We start from the raw sequence: 6364 nt of genomic DNA, 5'->3' as shown, positions 1-6364 counted from the left end.
AGGAGCCATTCTTTTATTCTTTCATAAGTTATATTCAACTTCAAGGTATTTGTAAAAGCGGTCTTTCAAAACAAAACAAGTATAAACAAAGAAGCTTAGAATATTTTTTTTGGTTAGAGTTTAAAACAAAAGCGCAGATGCAACTCCATCAAGCGTCCAAAACTTTGGAGCTACTCTATTCCTCGGGTATAGGTGGCCTAATGTCTATAATAATTATGCACTTTAGTTTTGCCTCGCATCCTTTGTCGCGTGATATTTGGTAAACTGGAGCATGGAAAAAAAGTAATGAAAACCCATTTGGAAAAAACAACATTGAAGGAATCAAAATTTACCCTCGACACATGCTTGCTTTGCTACCGGTTGGAACGTTGTCTTTAGTGTAGGCTTGGGGTGCTTTTGGAAACCTCCCTCCTTCCTTGGTGCAAGATTTAGAGGCATACTTGCAATCGACGAGGGTTTCATAAATGATGTTTTTATCAGGCAGGTACCTGATGTGGATACCATACCTTCTTGTGCCAGAGCACGCACTGCATCTCTCATTCGAGGGGAAAGGCCTATATATAAGGCGAAATTGAAAAAAAATACTTCTAGAGAACAAATGATTTGATGCGGCAAAGTAACTAAGAACATGAAACGTAGATTACCTTCGGTGGGATTAAAGGGTTCATTGGCAACAATTGCTTTCCCGCTGGACCTTTATGATGCTTTGTCATGGATCGAATGTTCTAAATAAATATCAAGCCACCACGTAAGGATCAAAGACTAAAGAAAGAACGGAAATTGGAAGCTATAGTGACTGATAATTGATTGTAATGTGGGAGAAAAAAAGACCTTCATTCGACTCATTTTCATCGGGATATTGCTCTGCTGGAGACATCATTTTCTTGGGTTGTGCATGTACATTGCATAGTGGAGCCTCTTCTAGTCCACATAGGCATTCATTGGTTTTGCTTATTAATTCCTGTACCTCCTCTGTAGGAAGGAAAATTGCAATGTTGTATGCAAATTAGGAAAGAGAGAGAGGTAGTTCGTTCACTGGATGATAAGAAGAAGTTGGGTAAGATTCTCTTTGTAGGCAGTTTGGACTCAAAAAGCACAAAGTGATTTGAATTTGGACTCTGAAAGCACAGGTACCTGATGTGAATACCATACCTTCTTGATGTGCTAGAGCACGCACTGCATCTCTCATTCAAGGGGAAAGGCCTACGTACAAGGCAAAATTGAAAAACAATGCTTCTAAAAAACAAATGATTTGATAACTAAGAACATGAAACGTAGATTACCTTCGGTGGGATTAAAGGGTTCGTTGGCAACAATTACTTTCCCACTGGACCTTTTTGATGCTTTGTCGTGGATCGAATGTTCTAAATAAAATCAAGCCACCACATAAGGATCAAAGACTAAAGAAAGAACGGAAATTGGAAGCTATAGTGACTGATAATTGATTGTAATGTGGGAGAAAAAAAGAACTTCATTCGACTCATTTTCATCAGGATATTGCTCTGCTCGAGGCATCAATTTCTTGGGTTGTGCACGTACATCGCATAGTGGAGCTCTTCTAGTCCACATAGGCGTTCATTAGTTTTGCCTATTGATTCCGTACCCTCAGCACCAATTTGAGGCCTTCCAATTGAAACTTAATATTCCATGTATATATAGATGCCTCAAAGTTTGCAATAGGATCCGTGCTGGCATAGCTAGGTGAGTATAACCAGGACTACCCAATTTACTTCACACGCCCTCAATCGAATAAGGTTGAAATGAAATTCACCACAACAGAAAGAGAGAGATTATACACCATGAAGAAGTTTTACCATACTTGCTAGCAAACAAATTTGCTTTCTTTGATGACCATTAGACTCTTTTCTATTTACTAAATAAACCCTTTGTGACGGGATGCATCACTCGGTGGATGCTGATCCTACTAGAGTTTGATTTCATTGTAGTATTTCAAAAAGGAAGAACCCACTTCATGGGTGATTATATGTCACACATCCCTATTGGTGAGCTACCAAGCAATGTTGATGATGATCTTCCTGATGATCCATTATTCCAAATTGATGTTGTACTTGAGTGGGCTCGGGAAATTGCTTATTTTTTTACCAATGGTTTCCCATAGGATAAATCCCTAAATAAGGAAGGGACTAGGAAAATAATTAAGGACATAGACCCATACCAGTTAAGGATGTAGCCCCATAATAGTTAATCATCGGGCAATTGTATCAAATGGGGGAAGATGGTGTCATGTGCCACTATGTTTGAGAAGATGAATTCGTGGATGTGCTAGAAGAAGCACATTTTGGTATTGCAAAAGGTACGCATGACTAGAGTAGGAAACTCCTTCAGCTTTCACAGAAGGAGTGTGTTACAAAAGTGTTGCAGCATTTCAATATGGAGGTGGGGAAGGTAGTAAGTACTTCATTACCTCCATATGTGAAATTGAGTCAAGCAGATAGTCCTAAATCACATGAGGAGAGGGTCATGATGTCCAATGGATCCCTCCCTAACAACTTTACCATCAATACTCAATGTTACAATGTATCCTCTTTGCATCCTTACCATTTCTAAAATGAAGACAATACAAAAACTTTGAGCAAAGCAATAGAAAAATATTTACAAAGAGAATTTAAAAAAAAACACACATAAAGACATTGAAATCATTTTTTAAAGGTCTAGAAAAAGAAATGAGAACATAAATGGGACCCTTTGTAATCCACTTTGTAATCAAACACGAGGAATGATTCAATCCCACCAACCCCTTAAATATTTTGGCACCCAAGGAAAAGGAAAATTTTAGCAAAAGGGAGGTCATTTTTAGAAAAAGAACAACCATACATATCGAGAAAAATGCAAGTACAAATCAAGGTCCTGAGGTGAAGAAGGTCATATGCAATTATTGTAAACAACTAGGTCATTTTATTCTAGAGTGTCAGAAAAGGATTGCTAAGGAGAAGAAAAGGAAAGGCACAAGCAATAATTTTGTTGCACGACCTAAAAATGCAAATGCTCCACCATAGGCACACTTTGCACAAGAGGACAAAATTTTTGTGCTTGCTACAATTTAGGATAGCTTTGATGCCAAGGGGGATTATAGTGCATATGCTCAGTCTATTGAGGCCTCTTTTGTTGCCATTCATAAATGGGATAGTGGTGCTACTAAGAACATGACTCCTAGAAAGGAGTGGTTTGAGGAAATCTCACGTGTTCATGGCAGATAGGTTACATGTGGAAATGATGCATCATAAGACATCACAAGAGTGGGAGATATTCCCATCCTTTTGGATTCAAGCAAGAAAAATAACATCCGTGATGTTTGGTATGTCCCAGATTTGAGAAAGAATTTATTTTTAGTTTCTTCTAAAGCCTTTTACAATCAAGCCACCTTCTAAAAGATATCTTGCTCGGTGTGCCACATTGCTATTCGCTATTGGTTGGACCTCCCACAATCACCTGCACCTTTGTGACTGATGTTGGGTCCAAAAAGTTCTAGTGCTTCCACTAGCCTCAAGTGAGGCAGCACTCAACAATCTAGAATGGAGCTCCTATGTTAGCCTTAACCTATGCTCCTATTGGCCTTAACCCAAGGACCAATTTACATCAATGCCATGGTGGGTCCCTGTAATTGAGAGTATCTATAGTATACTCTTGTTCTAGTGTATAGCTTATTCTATCCCCTATGACAATCAAAGTGGTTCTCTTTAAATAAATGTGTTACACATCGAATTTCCACCTGTATGACCACAATGCACTATTATCTTCTTGTGGTATAATAAAAAAGATTTAGATTGTGATTATGCATATCATAGTGATAATTTTCATAGCCCATAAGAAAATTATTTACAAGTGGGTACTATGCTTAATCCTCAGTGTGATACTCTACAAATTTGATATACACAGTTCACTTTTAGCACCTTCCATGATGCCATCTTGCATGTGATGGATCATTGGACCCAAAAAAGCCCTCTTAAATGTTTTTCTTGAAAGGTTTATGAAAAGGGATTTATGAAGCAAAAATAAAGGCTTGAGAGTAGCACAAAAGAGGATTGGTTGGTGTAAGAGTCCTTGGTATGTATCATGGAGCTTATTTTATGCATGGATCCTAGTATGCCTCTCCTTTAGCACCTTAAAGATGATGATTATCTGGTGGGTGAGATTATTCAATGGAAAGGGATTACCAAATAAATGATGGAGTCTTTGAAGGAGAAGGTCATTAAGCTTTGTATTGTCAATAGCAACAACATGGAAAAGTAGATTCAGAGATATCCAGACTCTAGCCAAATTATAGAGAACAACTACAATGAGTAGACCCTTGATGCAGTTGGACATAACCATATCCAATAGATATTTCTTTTCTCCTCAAGGACATGTTGGCTCCAAGAATATCTTCATCAAGCGTATAATGATGTAGAGATAGTAATTGAGTGTGATTGGAAATTTCCAAGGGGATGTGATCTGCATGTAAGCTTCTTACTTATTAATTTAGCTCATGCTTGTTGACAAACCTACATGGATACACAAATGTAAGTATGCATTAGGGGAGATTTGGGGTCTCAAAAGAGCCCCAAATTAGGATCGTGGCTAACTTCAACAAGCCTAGTCAAGCAAGTACTTCAAATGTCAATCTTCTTATCTCTTAGCTAGAACATTATGGGACTATACAAAATATCTTGGAAGTTGGATTTAGATAATTTAATATTTTTATTTTTTATGTAAAACAATTAGAGTCATCTATAATGGTGGTTCCAATGCTACAATGAGAAAAGACACAATTGGATTTTTTGCCATAGAGTTTACCAAATTATGGGACATATGAAATTGATATTAGAGGAGAAAGGGGGTCTCAAGAGGGCCTCGAATTAGTATTTCCTAATTTCAAGGGATTAGAGAGGTATTTGAGGTAATGGTATGTTGAGGTGGAGGGTGGGAAAGCATGCAGAGAGTGAGTCTATTGGCTTTCCCCCTTACACTAGGTACTACCTAAACCATCTCCTTGCCGCCAGCCTTCCCCCACTTAACCCATACGTGACTCTCCTCCCCATATGCACCTTTCTCAAATCAGCCCCAAATGTCATTCAAGGAGGAGGTGGGCCCTTTTGGCAAAATTTTGAATCCCCCCTAGTCTCTTGAAGGTCTGGTTCTCTCTCTCCCAAGCTTTGGTCTAGACTGTTTCAAGGAGGAGGTGGGACCTTTGGAAAATTTTGATTCTACCATAGTCTCTTGCAAGCCTTCCCCCCTTTCTTTGCTCCCCTGCTCTAGTCTCTTTTAGGTGTACCCCTATTTCTATGCTCCAATGATCTGATCGAGCTTGTTTCTCCCTCCACTTTTTAAAATTTGGGTTGCCCTCTCTTGCATTTGCGCTCTATTCCATTTTGCCTAGCTCTTGTTTCTTTGCTCATTTTGCTTATGGCACATGTTGTTGTTGCTCTGCTACCTCATTTCTACTTGCCCCCCCCTCTCTATCAGCCCTGTCCTTTGCCTCATTTCTACTTGCCCCCCCCCTCTCTCTCTCAGCCCTATCCTTTGCCTCTACTAGAGATACTCTCTCCCTCCAAAGTGTATACCCTATGTTGGAGTTTCATTCTTGCTATTGTTACCTCTATTCCTTCTCTTCACTAACTTGCAAGCATGATGAGGAACATTACTATAAGACCATGCAATATTGTGACCTCTTGTATATTCCACAACACTAGAAATGCATTGGATGAGTAGCTCCCTTGCACCTATAGTTTAAATGATGTGATAGTCATCAAAGGCTCGACCAAAGGTCCACATAAGCTTCCCAATAGCAAGAGAGTTCATATCTTGCATGAGTTGAAGGGCCGCATCTTGAAGCTCAAGTTTGGGAAAAAAGGATGGCTTGCAAATGTGCAACACGTCTACATGGGAAAAGACATGCACCTACCTCCATCATTTAATCATTCTTGCACCTTTTTCACCTATAAGTGTAATGAGTCCATTTGAAAATTTTGTGTTGATTTTATAAGATCTTATTCATGGCAGATGTGAGAAGTGGAAACTAGTCGAGTCATTCATAGGTAAGTTCACTGTGCTTCCACTACTACACACGCATCCTATTGCGACGTTTATGTACCGACGATTAGTGCCCGCTTAGCGTTAATCATCGGTATAAAAATCGGGTTTCGTAAATCGTCGCTATATAACGACTTTTGCCAAAAGTCGCTATATAGCGACACTGAGACAAAATATTATAGCGACGTTTTACAGAGAGGTTTTTTTTTTTTTTTAGGCCTTAAAAATTATTTTTTTCCAATGACAAAATTTTTTAAATTTTCATACATGTTTGAGCTCATAGAGATTAAAAAAATGAGAGCATGTACATCAAGCCTTTGAAGCTCATATATTC

The sequence above is a fragment of the Dipteris shenzhenensis genome, chromosome 31 (genome assembly GCF_047967505.1).
Source record: "Dipteris shenzhenensis isolate YYH24624 ecotype China chromosome 31, Dip_SZ_1.0, whole genome shotgun sequence".
Taxonomy (NCBI): domain Eukaryota; kingdom Viridiplantae; phylum Streptophyta; class Polypodiopsida; order Gleicheniales; family Dipteridaceae; genus Dipteris; species Dipteris shenzhenensis.
Note: the sequence above shows the minus strand (reverse complement) of the source record.